The sequence below is a fragment of the Chiloscyllium punctatum genome, chromosome 40 (assembly GCF_047496795.1).
Source record: "Chiloscyllium punctatum isolate Juve2018m chromosome 40, sChiPun1.3, whole genome shotgun sequence".
NCBI lineage: Eukaryota > Metazoa > Chordata > Chondrichthyes > Orectolobiformes > Hemiscylliidae > Chiloscyllium > Chiloscyllium punctatum.
In genome coordinates, this window is record NC_092778.1 from 5,119,194 (window position 1) to 5,145,178 (window position 25,985).

At 41.0% G+C, this 25,985-nt stretch overlaps 1 protein-coding gene across 3 annotated transcripts in view; it reads right to left on the reverse strand.

Moving 5' to 3' along the window:
* Positions 1 to 25,985, reverse strand: part of LOC140464306 (protein ELFN1-like) — a 450,048-nt gene that overhangs the window by 392,388 nt on the left and 31,675 nt on the right. The window contains exon 1 of one of the 3 annotated variants that reach the window (XM_072559229.1): positions 4,593 to 4,609. The exons of 1 other annotated variant lie outside the window; for it this stretch is intronic. The gene's annotated coding sequence lies outside the window, so the exon portion shown is untranslated. Of the gene's footprint in view, positions 1 to 1,119; positions 1,185 to 4,592; positions 4,610 to 25,985 lie in introns of those variants that run through there. One more of the 3 variants, XM_072559230.1, reaches the window with a different exon arrangement.

Sequence of the window (25,985 nt, forward strand, 5' to 3'; positions counted from 1 at the left end):
GATCAGATTCTAATCAACAACCAAAAAAAAAATCTTTTTGGCAATGATATCGAGATGAATAACGGAATTAACTGGATTCCTGTGACCTGAATATTAAATCTATTGCATGCTATTCACCATTTCAATGAACTGCTTTTTGTAAAAAAATTAAGACACCACGTATCGTGATAGTAAAATGCTTCGGTTTGGTTTCAATTAAAGATCACAAACGTAGCCATGAGCCTCTAGGAATGGGGACCACAGAGATTTCCTGAATGACCTGATAAAACACAAAGACCACCATAACACACTGTCAAAACGCACACTGAAGAGAGAATTACTGGAGTGGCACAGCACAGGAGACCATTCGGCCCATCGTCCGTGAGCTAGCTCTTTGAAAGAGCCAGTCAATGAGTCTCTTTCTCCTCGCCAACTTCCTTTTAACGTTATTATAGTGTGCTTCCTGAATATTTCCAAGGAGAACATTCCAGATCATAACTGGCTGGTTTAACAAAAAGTCACCCTCTGGCTATTTTGCCAATTGCCTTCGACTTTTGTTCTATGTCCTGCTAGTGGAAACCTTTCCTTACAAACAGCATGATTTACACGTTCCACTCGTGTATGATTTCCTTAAAGTTGAATGTTTACAGGAAGACTTGTGAAATTACCCAAGTATTACGGGACTGTCAGAGAGCTGGTTAATCCTGGCTTTCTACAGGTTAGAGTTTGGTGTGTCGTTTTAAGCGATTTTCACTGAAGCAGCAATTATCTGTGATGGGAGACAATGGGGTGATCAGATGCTGGGTATCTAACAGCACCGGTACTGTGACCGGGCCCTCAGACAAGTGGCCTCGACACGGGACACGTGTCAATAAGGCAATCTTTCCTCATCAATTCTGACCGATAGTTTCTTCCTCTGCTTGAGTTTCATTCTATTGCCTCGAGCACTGCAGTCCGCGACTTTCAATTTGATAGACAAACCTCCCACTCACTACTCAAAATCTTACTTTAGATTTACAGACTAAGCATTGTCCATCCCTCCAATCGGAACTGCTCCAATACAGCTGGTTCTTCATCCTGGAGTTGTCTAGCCTATTTAGACCGGGGCAAGGGATCGAGAGATAAAGATCGACACACTACCTGGTTTGGGAGTTTTCCAGTTCTCACCGCTGATCCCAATCGCGTTTTCTTCCTCTGCTTCTCGGACCCTCAGCACCAAGTTTCGCGCAAGAATTATTGAAATTCGTTTAGTGTACTGCATCGATCTTCGCGCATTATCCAAATGCTTGCGAAGCAGAGAATTGCCACCTTTTCACATTTCAGCTTGCCTTCTCAGGAAGGCGAGATCGAGCGAGGAGACTGCTTGAAGGATTGCACGGGCTGGCAGTCACAGAGACTCGGCTCTGCAGAGGCTCTCTCCCTTGACACGGACACCTCTTCCACACATCCGCTTTCTCCGTGTCTCCGCGGGCTGACTTGTTCTCCTGAAGCAAAGGTGCTCAGGGTTCGGGGTTAACCACTATCGTGTTGGTCTTTGCAGTCTCCGGATTTGTTCTGCTTTCTCTCTCTCTCTGTGCTTCTTTTCAATCCCTATTTTTGGGAGGGGTTTCTTCACGCTGTCATGATGAAGTCTCTGGTCTTACAGCCCTCTCTTAACCGGCAGCCAGCACTGTCAGGATCGAGTCGAAGTGCTCAGCAATCCCCTGAGCTCCAAGTCCCCTCTAGTGTCCAGAGCACTGGGCCTCGCACAGAAAAACGCATGGCGAATGCTCACAGTGGGGAACCGCTTTCAGATTCTACCGATCGGCTCAGCAGTAGTTCTGCTCTTGTGTCCGGCCAGTCTTGCTTCTCGCACCGGTCACCACAGACCCCTCTCGCATCTTTTTGTTTTCTCGCTCCGCGGAGGCTTTGCTTGTCTTTCTGTCCAATCTCTCCGACTAGAAACCTCCTCCTCCTCAGTTTTATCAGGATACTGGAGCTCGCCTCTTCTGTATCCACCGCACGCGCTCTCTCTCTCTCTCTCTCCTTCCTTCTCTCACCACCAGTCTTTGCTCAGATACCATGCATACAAAACAGCTGACTCAATCGACAGGATAAATTTGAGAGAGCAAGCTAGCATTGGATATTAACAAGCTGGTCTAGGCGAACAAAAGGCTGAAATGCAACAGACTTGCCTTTCCTGGCGAAGAGTTGGCGATAATCTAAATTTCGAACAATGTTAGTGTGTGGTCAACTCAATAGCGCTGTGAGCAGCTACTCGGACAGCTACCAGCATGCCACACTGACGTTCCTTTGGATTCGTGAAATAAAGTAGGGACAGAAACCTCCCGGCACAAGTTGACAACAAAGTGAGAAACTTCCCTTTATTGGGGCTTGCTGTGTTTACAAAGGAAAACTTCAAATTCACCTGCACCTTCTCATCAATCCAAGATTTAAGATAACCTTTCAAACTTCATAACCCCCTCTCAACCACAGGCACTAACTCGGACTTTAATTATAGCTCGTTCAATCTCCCTGCCTTAATGGCCATTGCTCAGAGACGGTAGCAACAAGGCTGAAACATTTCAATTGACATCGAAATGATCTAATTTACACTGAGTCGCGAATGTTTAAATATTTAATATAATATGAAAAACCCAAAGTGTCAAAGTGAGAGTCAGTGTGGGCGTTTCCAATGTGCTCACCGAATGGCCTTCGCAATGGGCCTGCACAGTCAGTCTGTGCCATTCAGCACACTCTATTCTTTTCTCTCTGCAATTAAAACCTGCCCAGTCCCAGCAATTCATACCAATGCGCTGCAGTAAATTACTTTCATTCAGAGCTGGGTGTCAACGCGTTATTTCCATTAGCTAGTATGCACACGTCAGCTAGCCCATAATTTATCAGAACTCTATCTTCAAAACCCCGCCTCCTTTCTATCTTTTCCAGAAAAGTGTAACAAGACAAAGAAGCAACATACAGGCAGTTGGAACAAGGACTTAAATGCCACCTGCTTTCTCAACAAAGTCATGGTAGACTGAGTTTGGACTGAGAACACTGGTTCATTTTATGCTAGCTAATTGAGAACTGTTAACTGAGAGGTGAGAATCTGAGAAAGAGATATCAATTAGAAAGCGGAGGATACAAAAGGGAAACGGGAGGTGGAGAGGTTTAGAAAGCAGGGGAGGGAGGGGGAGGGAAGCTGATCTCCTGAATGGAATCTATCTGACCACTGAAATCACTAGTCTTCAATGAAATCTGATTCGATCCGGTTGAGAGTCGTGTCCAGATTGTTAACAAGGGCTTTATTTTTCGCTGGCTTCAGTGAAAATACTTGATTGGTGGGGTGTGCTATTTTCTGTGTTCTGCAATTTACTGTAGAGAGCCCGAATGTCTTTATGTTGCATTGATTGCTTTGGGCGTGAGTGGCAGCAAATGTTCCACGCTTGCCAGACACACACAGACACACACTTCCCATGGACAATGAGGCGGTAGTTGCACACTGTGCTCGCGTGATCGTCACACGTTACATTTTACTGGGCATAATTACTGCCTTGCTCATAAATCAGTAACTAGGAGACGCCCCTGCTGCTTCCTGGTGTTCCACTGACGAACACAGTTGGCAGCTTATCCCGTTTATCGTCCAAGATACACGTCGTACTCCACGGCTGCTTCATGGGACATGGGACACTAGGGTCCTAAAGTCCATCTGAAGCAATAAGTCGTGGACAATGATTTAGGATTCAGTTTACCAGCCCTGAATAAGAGGTGATCATCTTCGTCCCTCCTACACAGTGCTGGTCGAATAATAATACAAGCGCACTCCACATCATGCTATGTCATTATGAACTAACAATGCATCTTATCTATGCCTTGGTTCCAACATACCTGTCGCCGCCGCTGCCCCGCCTCTTTTGCCTTCTTTCGAGATTATTAGCAAGTCTTCACACCAAGTGTTATCGGCACCATCCGGCTATACTGGTGCTGAAAGGGACAGCAACATGTGGCAGCGAACGCGAGTCTGCCCCAGCACTGCAGAGGCTCCTATCCATTATCATGAAAGTAACTGATATATCACAGTGCAGACTTGGCGATAGGGCGACGGGACCAAACAGACAAGGAGGCCTCGGGGCACGGCGGGATTCGGGGAGGGCTGGGGTGGGGCAGCAGAACAAAAAACAGAAGCAAAGAAGTTCTCAGCACAAACAGAGTGAGCTGTCAGTTCAGATCGGAACAGTTTCACTTTCCCGCCAATTCCCTTCGGCATGGGCACAGAAAGTTGAGAGGCGTGTGCTTTAAGATTATAGCTAACTGACCAGCCAAATGATGGCAGCGCAAATCTGTCTAAAAACACCAGCGTCGCTCCTCCTGAAATCATTGAGCGAGAAAGTGCACCGCGTTCAGCAGAAAGGGAGCTGTCCATAATGATCGTGCTGAAATGTCCAACATTTACCTCCCCACCCCAGACAATTTCAGGCTGCGCCCGTTTTAGATATGGGTGCATTGCTACCTTACAATGGCCGAAATTGGAGATGAGATCTATATATTTCCCTCTCTTCCCCACCCATCCACTCACCTCCCTGGCTTTAACCCCAATTTCCACCTTTTTTTTCTTTTTGCAGTCTGGCACTTACCCGGAGGAAGATGTCAGTGTTTCACTTCGGAGCTTTTAGCGCTTCACACCATTTCTCAGAAAGGTCCGTACAAAAATCCAGGGGCCGGATTCGGCCTGAGTGGTTGCAGCTTCTCGCTGCGCTCCGGCGCTGCGTCAGTCGGAGATTCCACAGATGATTAAACTGGGCAGTGATTGACTTCAATCAAAACTGACTGAAGACTTGGGCCGTTTCTGCTTGAAACGTGTCGAACCTGGCCGAGAGATGTAAACTCCTGCGTCCGCGGTGCGTTTTTGCCTATCTTGATATTAAGAAGGAAATAATGTATCTAACATCGTGATCAAGCGCTTAATTTTTTTGCAGTGGAAGCAACTGGGAATGGAACAGAAGGCGAGATTGAAAGGATGATGTCCAGTACGTTGATGAAAAAAAAAGGTGAGGCTAAATCAAGTGATCAGCTTGTTCATATCACTCCATAAATGGTTGTAAGGAAACAAACAACACGTAATGTCATCCCAATCATATCACAGACCCGCCTGTGAGATTACATTTCTTCCCAATTCGAGTAACCCCTCTGCCCGCAATAAACTGGCCTGCACCGCGGCACACTCGGCTCCAAGAATCACTCGGTTTAGACCAAGTGGTGGATAAGCTAACCTCTCAATTAATAATTCAAAACGTTTAAAAAAAATAAGGTCGGGAGTATACGACCGCAATATTAACTGGGTGCAAAAGGGCGTCTGGGTCGATAGGTGGAACATTAGATTGATTTATTCAAATCCTCGGTTTATTTTCTAAGCCTATTACGCTCTTAAATTAAAAGAGAGCGCAGCTTGGATCCTGTTAGTTACTATTCAGCACAGATTGACAGCAGGCTGTTTTCATAATGGACAGACCGCCGCCCGCTGCTTTGCATTCTGAGCATTGCTTTACACACTCCTCAGACTGAATCACACTGCCTGCCACTTACTGCACCCATAACATGTACTAGTGAGTACATTTACAGGCACATTTTTATCTGCGTCCATACATACAAACACATACAAAGGCAGATTGAAAATGTAAGCAGAGTTTTGACGTGTCTTGGCTTTTATGTCAATTCCACACAAATTCCATTGCTAGGTCCGTAAATTTATTTTCTCCCAAAGTTCAAACTCCATGCTTGGTTCACTCGCAAGTACGTCGAACATATTGTTAACAAAATGCATTTAAAATTCAGTTAGTTAGATGATATTTTCTTATGATGTCACTTTCAGTCCCTATACCGGTGGTCCCGCCCCTTGCTCCTCTTTCATGGGCGTGAATTGTTTGAATTTGCAATGCCAACACACGTTGAAAGGAGGAAGATTGTAACTTATTATGGTAGAGTGATGTATTTTGCAAATTATCAATGCTAGTAAACGTGATTAAGACTAACAGCTGCAGAAACTTACATTGAACCCTATTGACATAAATCCAATGTAAGGCTCCTCACGTGATTCCATTTGTAAAATTCGGTATGTGGGAAGGCCGTAGATTGCATCGAAACTCTGTTAACACAGACAATAAACACTTGTGCTATAGGGCATATTTCGCGACTTCAGGACGCCCTGCATCGCTTTACGGCTAAATAAGTACTAACTATTATCACTCTGTATGAAAAATTACAAAAAAATGTATTCATAGTAAGCTTGCACAATATTGATGAGACAATATCCATCCATTGGTTTTCGTGTCGCTGATAAACATTGTGGTGGTGCCGGCGTTGGACTGGGGTGGACAAGGTCAGGAGTCACCCGACACCAGGTTATAGTCGAACAAATTTACTTGAAATCAAAAGCTTTCCGCCCCTTCACCTAACGAAGGGACAGCGCTTCAAAACATTATGAGTTCAAATAAACCTATTGGACCTGGTGTCAGCCAACTTCTGACCTTGATAAATATTGATCTGTTCTTCTTTGACGTAGACCAATGAGGTCTTTCACATCTTCCTGACAAGGTGGATACCGCCAGCAGCAGTGCAGGACACCTTCAGTACACACTGGGAATTTTATCCTAACTTTTGCGCTTCGAACTTTGGAATGGGATTTGGACCAACAAGCTTCAGATATCGGAAATAGTACGCAAAGAGATCATTCTGAATTTCATTTTTTCTCTTGAAGCAATTATACCTCCAGAGGGGTTAGGAGGGTCCTTGTGAATAATAGGAACATTATAATCAATAAAACACTTTAATGACATGCCATCTACTTATGGTGTGTTCTGTTTCAGATGACGGGACGTGCTATACAGTGTTTTATTATATAACCAGATCCTGAACAGTGAACAGAAATTGATTAATGCAATGATGCTTCCCCCTTTTAAGTAATTCTGTTCTAATACTGAACAGGAGAATTATTTCATCTGGTCAGTATAAACAAACCCTGTATGAGTCAGGGAACTTAAAATGGATCAGGAAAAATATAACCAAAACAAATGCAACCTTCTCGGTAGTTGGGTTCATCTTGGAGATTTGTGAATTATTGTATTATTATCAAAGCCTTGTTATAAAGAAGTCTTGATTTTTCAAAAAAAGACCGTTGCCTTTATGCATGCTATCTTATCTATGGATGATATTCTGGGTGTTCGGTGATTACCCAGATTCTTCTATTATATATTGTTTATTGAAAAGGTGGCATCCAAATTGATGGATGGATGGACCTTGTTGACCTTGCCCCAGTTCCAGTGATGGAAGAAAAGGACAGTCTACAAAACTTGCTTTTGTCATCTGTATAATAAACATATGATAAATACAAAGTAACATATAGCCTGGGGCACATATCAAGGTGAACATGTCACCAGATATCATGTGAAAGAACCTGCAGGCAGTTATCAAAGTCATCTCTGAGCACTATCTCTCATTTGAAACACACAATAGTTTCTGTTCTTCTTGATACGAGAAAGTAGAGTTTTCATGCAGCAGTTTTACTTGATCAATCAAATAGCTTCTTCAACTATGGATGTTATGGCAGCAGTGATGGGAGATGAATTGAATTGAAGTAATGTTGAGTTTTACTTTACTACATATAGCAGAGGGATAATATCCCCCATTTACTAAATGCATATTATCACATACTAGTGTAACATAGCAAAAGGTCCCCCAGTAACTCAGTTGGATGATGCATATTGTTAAAACACATGTGAGAACTGCACAGTCACAACGAATGGTGTGACAAAAGTTTAGTTTTATCATTGGGATAGGTTCAGAATCATACTTCCAACTCTGTCTCCAGAACAAGAGAAAAAATACTGAGAGGGACAACTGTAACCTCATCATTGACTGGTGCCATCTTATACTTGGCTAAATGCAAGATTGACAGAGGAAGATTGCTAACATTTTCATTCATGTGTGCTGCATGAGCTAGAGGCATTCACACAAAAGGAATGTGTATAAAGAAATTAAAGCGCAAGATATTTCAAAGTCAAACAAAATGCTATTAAACCCAATAGGTAAACCCTTCTTGATTGATGCTAACTATAAGGCCAAGTTCTTACATAATCCAAACACGTTAATTCACTATTAAACTAATTTTAAATGTCTCTATAGAGATGGTAAATATATAAACAGAAACTGTTTTGAAATGGGCAAACTGATCAAACCGCACGGTAAATGTGGAAATGTCTCAAATGCACTTCAGTCTTTAGAGTTGATGAGTATCAAATTGCTGTCCAAGGAAGTCATAAAATAAAAAAAATTCTTCCATGAAAAGATGTTTACTTCAATGACCTTTCCTGGTAATGTAATACTCCCTAAGAAAAACCTTCCTGCGGTTCTAAATTTCTCAATTGAACTTATGTCCCCAAATTTTTATGCATTTCACGATTCCTTTTTTTTAGCTTAAATCTGAGATATTTGTTCCTATTCCTCTCAAGCTCAAATTTTCAATGGTTGGAAAAATACATAATCCCAGCAAAAATAATAAATTAATGCCACAAACATGGAATAGGATGCATTAGGGCAGGCTGTAGGAAGAAGTGTTTGAAAAATAATGTAAATAAGAATTATTTGAAAAAATAAATTGACTGCAAAATTGTTTTCATATCCACATCACTGATGTGTGGATTGTATGGCAGAAAACCATTTTTTCTGAATATATATTGGATAGCTATTTAAATCTTGGCAATACATTTTAAGTTTTTTTTAGTTTCACAGTGACTGACAGTTTGGAGTTAGTTGAAGGTGCAAAGCTCTGAAGTTGTCAGCACATATTTTTCTGATGGATAAAAAGAGACAGAAGCTAACCCCTAGAAATAGTAATGCTGCTGCATAGAGTTTAAGAATACATTCAGGGTTCCATACTTCCCTGATGCTTTGTGTGTACCTCACACATCTCTTCAACATATACTCACTATAGTAGTTTGATATTTAGAATATGTGTATTAAAAGAATATTATGAACATCTTTGTATGTCTTATCATTAACCCTTGTTTTCTCCCCACAAATTGAACACATAGCTCACCATGTCTCATCTCAAGCTTATACTTATTTTTCTTTATTTCAACCTGCTTATTCATACTCCAAAAATTCCTTTTTTCCCATTACATTTCAAATAAATTATGTTAAACAATCACTCCTCCTGCACCTTTGTTGCGTTGAAAGAAAGACATTCCATTAGTCTTCTCTTAGGTGTCTCAAAAGCAGAGTCCCTCCTTCCTTGTTCGCAAAAATTAGATGAGAGGCTTTCATTACAATGCATCTGAGCTGTTTATTCATTTGCCAAGTCATAGTAATGACCTGCTTATTATTTGCATTTTACGGAATATCAAAGCTAACTCTTTGGCACCTTTTCTGTCATTTTATGTGCATTTGCATCAAGGCCTGGATAACGTTGAGGCTTGGGCTGATCAGCAACAGGCAACATTCTCATTCCACTGTGCCAGGCAATTATCATCTCTAATGAAAGAGAATCCAACCATTTCCCCTTGAAATTTGAATAAATTACCATTGCTGAATCCCTACTATCAACCTTTTGAGAGTTAACATTTACCAGCAATTAAATAATGACATATATTGTGGCTGTAAGAGCAGGACAGAAGTTAGGAATCTTGCAGCAAGAAGCTCCCCTCCTAACTTCTCACTGTCATTCCACCATGAAAAAACACAGATCAGAACTGTGATAAATAAACTACACTTGCCTGAATGAGTGCAGTTCCAACAACACTCAAGAATCTCAACACAATCCAGTACAAAGCAATTGACTTGCTTGCACCCCATCCACTATTTAAATAACACATTTTGAAGTATCAAATCGCCACATAATATGAGGATCTAGTGTGCAATTTACTCATAGTTTACAAAATACATCCAAATGTGTTGCGAATTCTAAATATATCCCTGCAATCCTACTGTGTTATACACTCCCCAACCTACCGCCCCACTACCACCACCAAAGCTCCCTGCAGCTTGTACAGCATGCTAAGCAAGTCAAAATACAGCCCACCCACAAATAAACCCTCACAATTAAAAAAAATAATTATAGGTTGCCAGGAGACTTTTTTTTGTGGTTCACACATGAAATGTATCTTCAGAGTGGATTCATCATATTCATGTCATGCTATCCCACCCCTAGTCCCATGAGTAGTTATTTTCTCCTCTTCTGAAGTTGCTGATTTGAACTGAGGCAAAATGCAACAGATGATCAGTCACCCCACCTTATCACATTCAAACAACTGCACTTTGAGTCTCCGCTTTGGTTGTGAGAATCAGCAAGTATTTCAGCTATTAAAGCAAAGGATGGCATCAAACCAAGGCTCTTGCCCGTTAATAAGATATTTCACACTGGATGCTTTCCATTTGCTGATGGTGCATCAAAGATCTGTCACCAGATAATCTCCAAGCAGCTGAAATTATGAGGAAATCAGTTCCATGTTTTGCTGTATACTTCTCTTACAGGGTAGTGCAGTGTGACCATTAGCCTGCAGTGAGCTTTCGTATTGATTATTCCACAAGTCTGCCTTAAAAAGCAAAGCACAGTGGTTGAAATATTGATATTTCTAATTTTCCTACATGTTCCAGCAATCAGCAGGATTTAGTGTGACACTATTTTCCAGATGTAAAAGCCTAAAAGTCACTTCTAAGTGACAGGAAGTGAAAAATATATGATTTCAAGTTGTTATAGTTTTATGAAAATGTCAAAATTATTTGGTTTTAGAGATTGGAGGGGCCTTTAGTCAAAATTCCTGGTGAAGGCAAGAGCAGAGGGCACCAGCAAGGCTGAAAAGAGGAAGGGTGAAGACAAGGTAAATCAAGAAGCAGCAATCAGATGCTGGCATGTTTGAGTTTCAAAGTGGTTGGAGGAAGATAAATCTAACAGAAATAAGGATTTGAGAAGAGCTGGGGAAAAAAAAGCCAATTTCTCAAATAATATATATCAGGGCTTGATTTGAACATAGCGAAGATGCAGGAAGGACAAAGGTCATACACATGTATGCAGCAGTAACACAGATCCTGCAAGAAAGAAGAAAAAAGAAAATACTACAAGGGAAAGAGGAATGCATTTACTGGTTGCTAAGTGAAGAAGCATTGAAAATGTTTCCACAAAGGAGATACTTATGAGGTTGTTACACATAGCAACCAGGGAACTCATTCTCCAGAGGTTGGAATTATCGAAAGATCACCCATCACAAAAAGCTTTTTCTCATATCATCTAGAAGCGAGTAATGGTAGGAGAGCTTGCCAAGTTACAGAAGCAATCGTGAAGAATCAGCACATTTAGGCTTTAACACTTAGGAGCACTGAAAAGTAAAATATCATGGAATGAGTAATCCACGGATTAAATATAAATCACTTAGAGTAGAGAGATGCATTTGATATGTACCCTTGATTGTGTCTTTGTCTTCTAGTGATATGCATAACCAGTGAAGAATAACATCTGCACATACAGAGCGCAGTATCTCGACCACACAAATGGTCTGCCCATCAGCATCCTACCCACTTTCATCTTGAAATCACTGGTTGAGACCATGCCTGCTTCAGGTACCTCAGCCATGTCTATGTTATTTCTAGATTCAAATATTCCAATGTACTGTGGCTGGCCTGCCATCTTGTACCCTCTATAAACTAGTGATGTAAACCAATAAGTGGTTAATCAATAAGTGTTGCTCTTAGCTTTAATAGATTGTAATTTATGCTTAAAACAAATAAGAAAAAAATGACTTTTTCAAAAAAAATTTTAAAAAAAAACAGGAAGTCATGTATGGATTTGAAAACAAGAATGAAAATTTTAAAATTGAGGCACTATCAGACTGGAGTCAGTGAATACAGGATGATCGTTGAGTAGGGCTTAGTGAGATTTAGGATACAGACAGCAATCTTTCAGATGGGTTAAAGTTTCTAGTAGGGATTATAAATGTTTTTAAAAGTATATGTTTAAGCTATTAAAATATATCAGTTAACTGTTTAAACGTTGACATGTGTTAACTGAAACTAAAATATTTCTTTCAACACTACACTCTCCAAAGATGAAAAAGAGCAACGGGTAAATCTACAGGAACAACTGTAGCAATATCTTACATAATATCCTCAAATGTTAGTGAGGATATTATGTAAGATATTGCTACAGTTGTTCCTGTAGATTTACCCATTGTTCTTTTTCATCTTTGGAAAGTGTAGTGTTGAAAGAAATATTTTAGTTTTAGTCAACACATGTCAACGCTTAAACAGTTAACTGATATAATTTTAATAGCTTTAACATATACTTTTAAAAACATTTATAATCCCTACTAGAAACTTTAACCCATCTGAAAGATTGCTGTCTGTATCCTAAATCTCACTAAGCCCTACTCAACGATCATCCTGTATTCACTGACTCCAGTCTGATAGTGCCTCAATTTTAAAATTTTCATTCTTGTTTTCAAATCCATACATGACTTCCTATAACTTCTGCAATACTCAAAGATTTGTATATTCCTTGAATTATGACCTCTTCCACAGTCCTGATTTAAATAATCCTCCATTCGCATCCGTGTCTTAGTAGCCCTACGTTCGAAACTTGCTTCCCATTTCTCTCTAGTTCGTTCCCTTCCACACTTGTTGAAACATACATTTTTGGTCAAACCTTTGGTCATTTATACAATATCTGTTTATGTGACTTGGTGTCAAGTTATACTTGAGAATGCTTCTGAAATGTTTTCAAGATTAAAAGAATCTATGTAAATACAAGTTACTATTTTTGCATCACAGCATTCTCAAAATACTCTTGTTTAAGGACAGATAGCTATTTTTCAACATTTTTGTAATTCTTCCAAAAATAGTATTCTCTCAAAACAAAAGATAATCCAGAATCAATTAATGACTAAGAAATTTCCAGTATCACACAGGTAATATAGCCATTCACTCTCTGGAATCCCTATTTTGCCTTCATACTGCCTGCATCCAGTGCTTAATGAGCGTCATTCCACCCTCATATTTGAGCCATGATCTGCCATAACAAAGGAACAAGTTGATGTTGCCATTATATTACATATTAAAAATATTAATATTAAAATATATAACTAATACTTTGATATCCTAAATGTAAGTATGTGTAATATTTAATACAGCATGAATCAAAATCTTTACTGAATAAAGGCTAATTAACCTAAACCAAGGACAACAGAGTGTCAAAATGGAAATTCACCCAAGCTAAGATACAAAAGAGACAAATGATCATTAACAATTTGCAACTGTTTAAGCCAGTTATGAAATTGGTAAAATGAAGTAATGACCAGATTATCTGTTTTGCTGGTGTTAGCTAAGGTATAAATGCCAAAAAAGGCAACAAAGAGAACTTGGAGAAAGTGAGGACTGCAGATGCTGGAGATCAGAGTCAAAGAGTGAGGTGCTAGAAAAACACTGCAGATCAGGCAGCATCCGAGGAGCGGGAGAATTGCTTTTCAAGCTTAAGCCCTGATGAAAGGCGATTCTCCTGATCCTCAGATGCTGTCTGACCGGCTGAGCTTTTCTAGCACCACACTCTTTAATGAAGAGAGCTTCCCAAGCCTTCTTCTGAATACCTCCATTTGATCGTTACGTCTATTTATTTTTATATTTTCATGCAATGATGAAGAGGACAACAATAGTTGGCCTGGAACACTACCCTGAGGAATCCTTCAATGATGCTCAAGGGCTGAAGTTATTTAGTTCCAACAACCACAGTCAGTTTCTTCTGTGCTAGGTATGACTCCAATAAGCAGACAGTTTTGTCCAAATCCCATTAATGTTAATAAAAGCAAAGTATAATAAATGATGGATTCAAAACATTAGCTGTATTTATCTCTCTGCAGATGCTGCCAGTCCTGCTGAGTCTCTCCAGCACTTTCTGTTTTTAATTCTAAAAGCTCTTCTATACTCATGTCAAATGCAGCTTTGACTTCAATGTCAGTCACTCTCAGCTCAACTCTACAGTTCAGCTTATGTGTCCTTGCTTAGACCAAAGCTGTAATTTGGTTAGGAGTTGAATGGTTCAGCAGATTCCAAACTGAGCATTAGTGAGGAAGGTATTGTTGAGTAAAGTTCTGCTTGACAGCACTGTTAACAACATCTTCTGTCACTTTGCCAATGATTGAGAATATACTGATGAAATGGCAATTGGTCAGGTTGAATTTATCCCCTGCTTTTTGTGCACAGGGTGCATCTGGTCAACTTTCTACAGTACCAGGTAGATGCCAGTGTTGCAGCTGTATTGGAAAAGCTTGGCTAGGAGTATAGCTACTCTGGAGTACACGTCCTCTGTGCTATTTTCAAATGTCATCAGAACCTCTGCAATATCCTGATCCTTTAGCTGTTTTGTGAGATAACATGGAGGGATCTGAAATGGATGAAGACTTTTGTTTAATATCCAATCAATAGGTTGGGCTTCATTGGCTGGGCCAGAATTAATTTCTCTTGGAAAGGTGCCTTCTTGAACCGCTACAGTTTATTTGGTGTAGGAACACAAATACTTTTATTAGGGAGGGAGTTCCAGATTCTTGATCCACCAACACCGAAAGAAAGGCAATATATTTCCAAATTAGGATGGTGAGTGCCTTGAAGAGGAACTTTTAGTGGTGGTGTCCCATGTATTTTCTGCCCCTTGTGGTTGTTAATTTGGAAGGTTCAAAGAAGTTTTGCCGAATTTCTGCATGCCACATGTGAGGTTGAGGATCTCAGGAGCAAGCTGAGATGAATCATCCGTTCAGCAATTTTCACTGGGGTTGACTGCAAATACCTCAGCCTTGTCTCGTACATGGATGTCCTGAGCTCTCCCATCATTCAGCATGGAAATATTTGTGCAGTCTACTCCTCTTGTGAGTTGTTTAATTGTCCTGCACCATTCACACTGGAGGAAGCTGGATTAGAGAGCTTAGATGTGATTTATGGGTTGCAAGATCAATCTGCATGAGGTAGATTGGTGAAAAGGAGATCATGTATATTTTTCTATCTTTTTGGTTTCCTTATCACTTGCTGCAGACCAAAGCTAGCAATTATGTCCTTTAGGACTTGACCAGCTTGCTAAGTATTGGTGCTACCATGCCATTCTTATTGATGGACATTGAAGTTCCCATGCAAAGTATATTAAGACCTTGCACCCTCAATGCTTCTAAGTGATGTGCAACATGGAAGAGTATTAATTCATCAGAACATCGGAGGGGATGTAATGGTAATTGGTAATTAACAGGTTTCCATGACTATGACTGCTCTTTACAGTCAATTGCAGTTGTGCTGCTGCTCATAATGCACAGATTTAAGCTATTAGATCTGTTCTGAACCAAAACTATTTAGCATAGCTATAGCACCATACGAGATGGCGGTTATCCTTAGTGTGAAGACAAGGTGTCACTTCCAAAATAGTTGCACAGTGATTGCTTCTACTGTCATTGTCATGAATAGTTGCACTGAGAAAATTAGGTCTGTGAGGATGAAGTCAAGCAGGTTTTTCGTTTGTGTTCTGGATTAGTGGTGCTGGAAGAGCACAGCAGTTCAGGCAGCATCCAAGTTTGTTCTCTTAGCAACTGCTGCCGGCAGTTACATCTTTCAGCATTTGACCAGCTTAGTCAGTGGTAATGCTTCCAAACCACTTTTGATGATGGACATTATCGTTGTCTCAGCCAGAGTAGATTAATTTCCCTTGCTACCCTCAATGCCACTTCCAAATGGCACTCTAAAAAAGCTATCTAATTGTTCCCAATAACTCACCATACTCTTTTCCCACATGTGCATACCTAATTTAATTTTTAAAGTGCCTATTGAAGCTCGTTATCTGAAAAGAATCAATAGCAAATGTTTAAAAAGAAGTTACTGACTCACAGCGAGGGTATATCCCAGTGAGGAAGAAGGATTCTAGGAAGAGAACCAATTCTGGTTAAATAAGAAAGTTAAGGATAGAATTAAACTGAAAAACAAATGTACAATGTAGCAAAAGCTAATGGGTAAATCAGAGGATTGGCAAAGTTTTAAAAGCCAACAAAAGATGACCATTAAAAATGAGCGAAAAAGTAAACTGTGGTCAAACTAACAAGCCATATAAAAAACAGACAGTAAGTATTTCACTGAATATGCAAATAAAGAAAGAGAGAGGTCAAAGTGAGTTTAGAAAACAAGGCTGGGGAAATCAGCATAGAATAGAATCATAGAATCCCTACAGTGTGGAAATAGACCATTTGGCCTAACAACTTCACACCAACTCTCTGAACAGCAACCCACTAGATCCATTCCCCTACCCTATTATTCTACATTTATCCCTGACCAATGTACCTAACCTACACATCCCTGAACACAATGGGCAATTTAGCATATCCAATTCACCTGACCTGCACATCTTTAGATTGTGGGAGGAGACCAGATCACCTGGAGGAAACCCACGCAGACACAGGGAGAATGTGCAAACTCCACACCGACAATTGCCCAAGGCTGGAATCAAACCTGGGTCCCTGATGCTGTGAGGCAGCAGTGCTAACCACTGAGCCACCTTGCCACCCATAATAATGAGGGTTTAAATAAGTACTTTGCAGAAGTCTTGCATCAGGCAATCGAGGCAGTCTAGAAAAGGTTCACTAGGTTGACTCCAATTATGGAGGGATTTTTTAATGAGGAGAATTTGAGTAGATTGGGTTTGAACTCATTAGAGTTTAGAAAAATGAGAGGAGACTTTACTGGACTACATAAGATTCTCAAGGGGCTTGACAGGGTCGATGCAGAAAGATTGCTTCCTCTTGAGTAGAAGTCTAGAAACACAGCACATAATCACAGAGTAAGGGGTCACATATTTAAGAGAGATGTGGACGAATCTCTTTTCTCAGAGGGCAGGGCAGTCAATCTGTGATGGCTGAGTTGTTAACTGTATTCAAGGCTGTCATGAACAAATTTTTAATCAGTAAAGTGATCAAGAATATGAGAGTTAAAGCAGGAAAGTGAAGTTGGGGATTATCAGGTTAGCCATGATCTCATTGAATAGCAGACAGGCTCAATGGGCAAAATGGACTACTTCTGTCCCGACAATCTGGTTTGAAAATATATTCACCTCCTCCCACCTCCCACCCCCTCCTCCACCCCCCTCCCTCTCCACCTTGGTTTTCTTTTGCCATTTATCATAAACCTTGTCTTCTGAACACTGATCTTCCTGTCAGTGAAAAGTATTTCTCCTTATTTACTTTATTAAAATACATTTTTGAGTACCTCCAACCTATCTCTCTTTACCTTCTCTGCTCTAAAAGAACAAAGTCAAAATGTGTGGCACTGGAAAAGCACAGCAGCATTCGAATGGCAGGACAGTCAACATTTTGGGCATAAGCCCTTCATCAGGAATGCGCTTATGCCCAAAACATTGTTCTTTGGATGCTGCCTGACCTGCTGTGCTTTTCCAGCAACACAATTTTTGACTGTGATTTCCAGCATCTTCAGTCCTCACGTTCTTCTAAAAAGAACAATCCCAACTACTCTTATACCTCAATGAAAATGAAGTCTGTCATACTTTGTACTTTCCAGCAATTCTCCAACAAACCCACATGCATCTGACAGAAAATTAGTTTGGCAGGTTCAGCCCAGTTGCAGATGGATGGAAATGAGCAGCACACAGTTTGCCTGAATTTAGGAGTTTTGTCTAATTCATGTTCAAAGATTGATTGATGTGGAAAGCTGACTTTGGTAAGTAGTAGTGTGGTTATAGTACTAGATTGATAATGCAGACTGATGTGAGTTCAACTCTTTCCACCAGCTGTTTTAGAATTACAACTCAATTTAAATAATCTTTAAGGATAAACAATCATAGATATGAACAAGATTCTTTCACTATTACAGAAACTCAATTGGTCTTTTAGGGAAGGAAACATTCCATTCTTATCTTGTTATGACCCATCTGTGACTACCCACACTCACAGAAGGAGACATTCCATTCATATCTTGTTAGGGCCCATCTGTGACTCCCCATGCTCACAGAATTATTATCAACTATCTCAAGTGGTGCAAAAATCCACTCTGTTACATCCAACTGTTATAACTACAGCAGTCCAAGAACATGTTTCACCATTTTCTCAGCCTAGCTAGGGATAAGCAATAAAAGTTGGCCTACCAGGAATGTCCACATGCTTTGAATATAAGGAGGCTTTAGTTGGTTAGAGCAAAGCTCAATTTCCTTTAGGGATTTTTTATGATTGCAACATGATAGCAGATGAATTAACAGCCTCAGGAAAGATAGGGAAAGCGAGGAAGTAAAGAAAGTATGAAATATTTATTTTTCCAACTTTGACATATCACCCTATGACAAGTCTAAAACATCTTGAAGCATCTAGTACATCAGCAGCACTGTTTTATATTTCTTTTTGCTCTTGGGTTACTATCCAAATATTTCAAACCATGTCTAAAATGAAAATTCCTTTTCACCTGTTCTTGGTCGTCACTGAGATGTCCATCAAAAGATAATAGGGTATCTGTACCTGATCGAGTATTTCGGCCCTGAAGATACTACTATGTCCAGCCACCTTACAGATAATACTCTACACCAGTGGCTAGAAGGCAATTAGGCTTTTAATGAGTAACTTAAGTTCAAGTATCCTGAGCCCAGTGGAAATTACTGATGATTCAGGGATTAAATAAGATTCACATAAATGCCATGCAGCAAACCCTACAAGGGCTCCCTTGATTACAGGCATTTAAACTTATTACTATCCTAAGTGCCTTCAACATAGACAAATTTCCTATTTTGGCCCCTTCCAGTCATTCACATAATCCAGACAGCTTTCCTGCTGCTGGGAGTTGGTAATAACATAGCAGGTTATCAGAGCTGAGGTCAGGTCAAAATTACCACCATGTCCCAGAGTGTTAACATGTGCTTTGGCATCTCACTGAAAGGTGTCTGTGGGGGCAATAGTCAGCCCCCATCAATGGCACAGCCAATAAGGAGGCAATACAGAAACCATGTATCTCCAGACATAATAGCAGATGAAATAGGAGCAGAACTAGATTATACTGCCCATTGAGACTGCTCCATCATTTAGCATGGTCATGGTTAATCATGAACTCCAGCTCCATATTCCTGCCGACCCTTGATATTCCTTCATTCCCTGAGAGACCAAATATCTCTCTCCATCAGCTTTAAATATTTTGAATGATGAAGCGTCTACAATCCTCGGAGTACAAAGTTCCAAAGATTTACAATTTTTAAAATGAAGAAATTTGTTCTCATTTCAGTTTGAAATAATTAGCCTTATCCTGAGACTGTGCCCCATGTTCTAAATTCTCTAAACAGGAAGAACAATCTTTCAGTGTCTATGCTATCAAGCCTTTCAGAATCTTGAATGTTTCAATGACAGCACCTCCCATTCTACTGAACGCAATATGCGCTCAATTTATTTAGCTTATCATGTTAAGGTAATCCTCTTGGTCTTGGAACCAATTCAGTGAATTATTTCTGTGCCACCTCCAATGTCAGTATATCCCCCCCTTACGTATAGAGAAAAAAACAGTTTTGTAGCCAATGGCTAATTAAAGCGTTCAGAGCAAATCTTCTGAACTCACTGTCAATGTCTCTATGGCACATGTCATTGAGTCATAAAGATGTACAGCACAGAAACAGATCCTTCAGTCCAACTCATCCTATGCTCCAGGAAAGAAGGCCCAGACTATTCAGCCTTTCGCTATGGCTCAACCTCTCCAACTTTGGCAACATTTCTGCACCTTGTCAAGTTTAACAACATCTTTCCTATAGCAGGAAGACCAGAATTGAGTGCAGTATTTCAAAAGTGGCCTAACCAATGTCCTATACATCTGCAGTATGATATCCCAAACTCCTAAATATAATGCATTGACCAATAAAGTCAAGTGCACCAAATGTCTTCTCCACTACCTTACCTACCTGTGACTCCATCTTCAAGGAACTATGAACCTATACCCCAAAGTCACTTTGTTCAGCAACACACCTCAGGACCCTACTATGAAGTATATAAGTCCTGTCCTGATTTGCCTTATTAAAATGGAATAAGTCACATTTATCTAAATTAAACTCCATCTGCCACTCCTTGGCTTATTGGCGCATCTGATTTAGGTCCCATTGTACTCTGAGATAACATTTTTCATTGTCCACTACACCACCAATTTTGGTGTCATCTGCAAATTTACTAACCATTCCTCCTAATTCAAATTCAAATCATTTATATAAATGACAAAAAGCAGTGGTCCCAGCACTGATCCTTGCAGCACACTGCTGGTCAGAGCCCTCCAGTCAATCATCCACCATCACCTTCTGTCTCCTCCTTTAAGTAAATTTTATATCCAAGTGGCTAGTTGTCATTGGATACCATGTGATCTAACCTTAGGAATCAGTCTACCAAGTGGAACCTTGTCGAACACTTTGCTGAAATGTTCTTCTATCTTACAACCTTCCTACTAGAAATGTTAGTTTGAGCAAAATAAGAATAGCAATATTTTGAAAGTAAACTGACACCTCTCATCACCCGTAGCTGTGGTTTCTGTATACTCTTTTTAAAGCTTAAAACAGCTCTTTTACTAAGGACCTAATAGAAAATAATTTTCAGGAAACTAAAATCTACTTTACGCACTTCAGTTGGCTCACACCCTACCATGCACATGCTGTCATTATCCAGTTCTTTTGTCAATAATTTTGACTCATGGTTACTAACACTTCTGCCATCAGAAATACTTTCTCCTTATTGAACAAAATTCTTCTATTTAAGTATCTCTATCAAATCTTCCTTTGCCTACTCTGCCTTAAAGAGAACCATCTCATCTTCTCCAGTCTGTGCAAAGAACTAAAGTTCTTCATTCCGATAGTATTCAGTAAATCATGTCTGTATTCTCCAAAGGCCATCACACCCTTCCAAACCTGTGGTGCCAGTTGATCAAGAAAAGTTGGGGAAAATAGTAAATTTTTTGTTGCCTCTGTATTTGAATAATCCTATAATCTCTCTGTGCATAGATCATATCTTGAACACAGGCAAACTTGTTTCTCTGGATAATGCTTTACATCCTCCAACTAATTTAAAAGATCCATGTGTGCAATTATTTCAATATAGCTGTAAAACAAGGTCAAATGTGGTTGAGGCAACCATATTCAAGTTCTGTGCCACCATTTGGTAGTCTTCAGTCATTGTCTCTCTGGACAATAGACAATAGACAATAGATGCAGGAGTAGGCCATTCTGCCCTTCGAGCCTGCACCGCCATTCAATATGATCATGGCTGATCATTCCTAATCAGTATCCTGTTCCAGCCTTATCTCCATACCCCTTGACTCCACTATCTTTAAGAGCTCTATCCAATTCTTTCTTAAAAGAATCCAGAGACTGGGCCTCCACTGCCCTCTGGGGCAGAGCATTCCACACAGCCACCACTCTCTGGGTGAAGTAGTTTCTCCTCATCTCTGTCCTAAATGGTCTACCCCGTATTTTTAAGTTGTGTCCTCTGGTTCGGCACTCCCCCATCAACGGAAATATGTTCCCTCCTGCCAGAGTGTCCAGTCCTTTCATAAGCCTATACGTTTCAATCAGATCCCCTCTCAGTCTTCTAAACTCAAGGGTATACAAGCCCAGTCGCTTCAGTCTTTCCGTGTAAGGCAATCCTGCCATTCCAGGAATTGACCTCGTGAACCTACGCTGCACTCCCTCAATAGCCAGAATGTCTTTCCTCAAATTTGGAGACCAGAACTGTACACAGTACTCCAGGTGTGGTCTCATCAGGGCCCTGTACAGCTGCAGAAGCACCTCTTTGCTTCTATACTCAATCCCTCTTGTTATGAAGGCCAGCATGCTATTAGCCTTCTTCACGACCTGCTGTACCTGCATGCTTGCCTTCATTGACTGGTGGACAAGAACACCCAGATCTCTCTGAACAGCCCCTTTACCTAATTTGATACCATTGAGGTAGTAATCCGCCTTCCTGTTCTTGCCACCAAAGTGGATAACCAGACATTTATCCACATTAAACTGCATCTGCCATGCATCTGCCCACTCACCTAACTTGTCCAGGTCACCCTGTAATCCCCTAACATCCTCATCACATTTCACCCTACCACCTAGCTTTGTGTCATCAGCAAATTTGCTAATGTTATTGCTGATACCATCTTCTATATCATTTACATATATTGTAAAAAGCTGCGGTCCCAGCACGGATCCCTGCGGTACCCCACTGGTCACTGCCTGCCATTTCGAAATGGAGCCGTTAATCACTACCCTTTGTTTCCTATTAGCCAACCAATTCTCTATCCAATCTAGTACTTTGCCCCCAATCCCGTGCGCCCTAATTTTACTCACTAACCTCTTGTGTGGGACTTTATCAAAAGCTTTCTGAAAGTCCAGGTACACTACATCCACTGGATCTCCCTCGTCCATCTTCCGAGTTACATCCTCAAAAAATTCAAGAAGATTAGTCAAGCATGATTTCCCCTTCATAAATCCATGCTGACTCTGTCCTATCCTGTTACTATTATCCAGATGTGCCGTAATTTCATCCTTTATAATAGACTCCAGCATCTTTCCCACCACTGAGGTCAGACTAACTGGTCTATAATTTCCTGCTTTCTCCCGCCCACCCTTCTTAAAAAGTGGCACAACATTAGCCGCCCTCCAATCCTCAGGAACCAACCCCGATTCTATTGAACTCTGGAAAATAATCACCAGCGCATCCATGATTTCCCGAGCCACCTCCTTCAGTACCCTGGGATGCAGGCCATCAGGTCCCGGAGACTTATCAACCTTCAGACCTAACAGTCTCTCCAACACCAAATCCTGGCAAATAGAAATTCCCTTAAGTTCAGGTCCTTCAGCCACTGTTACCTCAGGGAGATTGCTTGTGTCTTCCCCAGTGAACACAGATCTGAAGTACCCATTTAATTCCTCTGCCATTTCTTCGTTCCCAGTAATATATTCCCCTGCTTCTGTCTTCAAGGGCCCAATTTTTGTCCTAACCATTTTTTTGCCTTGGACATACCTAAAAAAGCTTTTACTATCCTCCTTTATATTCTTGGCCAGTTTACCTTCGTACCTCATTTTTTCTCTGCGTATTTCCTTCTTACTAATCCTCTGTTGTTCTTTAAAAGCTTCCCAGTCCTCCGTTTTCCCGCTTATCTTCGCTAAGTTATACTTTTTCTCTTTTAACCTTATATGTTTCTTTACTTCCCTTGTCAGCCACGGCCGCCCATGTCTCCTCCTGGGATCTTTCTTCCTTTTAGGAATGAACTGATCCTGCATCTTCTGCATTATACACAGAAATATCCGCCATTGTTCCTCCACGGTCTTCCCTGTTAAGGTATTAAACCATTGAACTTTGGCCAGTTGCTCCCTCATAGCTCCATATTTCCCTTTATTCAACTGAAATATTGTCACTTCAGATTGTACCCACTCCCTCTCAAATTGCAGATTGAAGCTTATTGTATTATGGTCACTACTTCCCAATGGCTCCTTCACTTCGAGGTCACTGACCAATTCTGGTTCGTTACACAATACCAGATCCAGAATCGCCTTATCCCTGGTCGGCTCCAGCACCAGCTGCTCTAAAAATCCATCTCTGAGGCACTCCACAAAGTCTCTTTCTTGAGGCCCGATACCATCCTGATTCACCCAGTCTACCTGCATGTTAAAATCCCCCATAACAACTGTAGTAACATCTTTGCGACAAGCCAATTTCAGCTCCTGATTCAACTTACCTCCAACATCCAGACTACTGTTTGGGGGCCTGTAGATGACTCCCATGAGGGTCTTTTTACCCTTAGTGTTTCGAAGCTCTATCCACACTGACTCTACATCCCCTGACTCTAGGTCCGCCCGCGCAAGGGACTGAATATCCTCCCTTACCAACAAGGCCACCCCACCCCCTCTGCCCGTCAGTCTATCCTTACGATAGCACGTGTAGCCTTGAATATTCATTTCCCAGGCCCTGTCCCCATGAAGCCACGTCTCAGTTATCCCCACAATATCGTATCTGCCAATTTCCAAAAGAGCCTCAAGCTCATCCACCTTGTGTCTAATGCTTCGTGCATTCATATATAGAATTTTTAATTTGTTACTGCTCTCACCCTTCCCCTCAACCCTTATTTCACTCAACTTTACAGCATGATGCCTTTTCCAGTTTTCTGCCTCCTTGATACAGTTGTCTTTCTTGACTTCTCTTGTTCTAACTACCCCTTCAATTTCCTTTTTAAACATCCAGCTTGTCCCCTCCCCCCCGCTACTTAGTTTAAATGTAGCAGTGTTGCAGCAGAAAACCTGCCTGCCAGAATGCCGATCCCTGTTCTATTAAGGTGCAAGCCATCTCTCTTGTAGAATTTATGGTTACCATAAAATATACCCCAGTGATCCAAGAACTTGAAACCTTGCTTCCTGCACCAGTTCCCCAACCACACGTTCAAGTCCATTATCTCCCGGTTTCTGGCCACACTAGCCCGAGGAACTGGAAGCAAACTGGAGATAACCACCTTGGACGTCCTGCTTTTTAGCCTTCTTCCTAGTTCTGCGAAGTCTCGCTGTAGTATGTTCCTCCTCTTCTTCCCGACATCATTTGTGCCGACGTGTACCACCACCTCGGGCTCTTCACCCTCGTCCTTGAGGATGTCCTGCACTCTGTCCGCGATGTCTTTCACTCTAGCACCAGGAAAGCAACACACCATCCTTAAATCCCGTCTGCTGCCACAAAAACCCCGGTCAGTTCCTCTCACGATGGAGTCCCCTATTACCACGGCTCTATGGAGAGCTATAAATGTCTCAACAATTACTCACCATTAGTCTTATTTGAAACATTTGCTTGTGACTCAGTGAGCAAAGCATCATAAGTTCAGCTGACTAATCAAAATCTGTATATAAATTATATATCTGACTGACAAGCAAGGAGATTCTGAAACCACCATGTCAAATGCTGGAGATGCCTTGAAATTGACCTTACAAAAGTTTTTTAAAGGCAGTCTCTCCTTTTTTTCCAAAATACATACAACGTAGTTTATTGAAATGAAGAATTGTGTTGATTTTTAAACATCTCCATTAAATCTGGTCTTTTAGTAAAAGATGCTTCAAAGAAGAGGGAACTGGGTCTGGGTGGGTTACTCTTCAGAGGGTCAATGTGGACTTGTTGGGCTGAAGGGCCTGTTTCCATGCTGTAGGGAATCTAATCTAATCTATAATCTAAAAAGATAAAAATGAACTAATGTGGTCAATAGCAATAAATGTAATAGTTATCCTTGATACCTCTTTCTCTCACTTCCCATCTCTCTGCATCTTTTCAGTACTGCCAAGATTATGACATGATGGAACTCACTGAGAGTTGACTGTATGGAGCTGTCAGTTCAATGTAAAACAACTCAGATAACAACTGATACAATGGCAATAGTTTAAAAATGTGTTGCTGGAAAAACGCAGCAGTTCAGGCAGCATCAAAGGAACAGGAGAATTGACGTTTCGGGCATAAGCCCCACTTCAGGAATGACAATGGCAATCCCATCTCAATGACAGTTGGCTCATATCACTGAGATTCACTGTTAGAAATGAAAAACATTGAGGATCTGTCTCTACTAAAGTATTGGGACAGCCAATTTCTGTAGATTATGGCTCCAGTCCTCCACTTGCGTGTATAATAAATGCTACCAAATGACATCCCCATGGCAGGCTAATGCAAAAACTACGGAGGTATGGCATTGAGGGTGCATTAGAGATTTGGATTAGGAATTGGCTGGCTGGAAGGAGACAGAGGGTAGTAGTTGATGGTATAGGTTCATCTTGGAGCGCAGTTACTAGCGGTGTTCCACAAGGATGTGTTTTGGGACCATTGCTGTTTGTCATTTTTATAAATGACCTGGAGGAGGGGCTTGAAGGCTGGGTGAGCAAGTTTGCGGACGACACAAAAGTCGGTGGAGTTGTGGACAGCGAAGAAGGATGTGGCAGGTTACAGCGGGATATAGATAAGTTGCAGAGCTGGGCAGTAAGGTGGCAAATGGAATTCAAT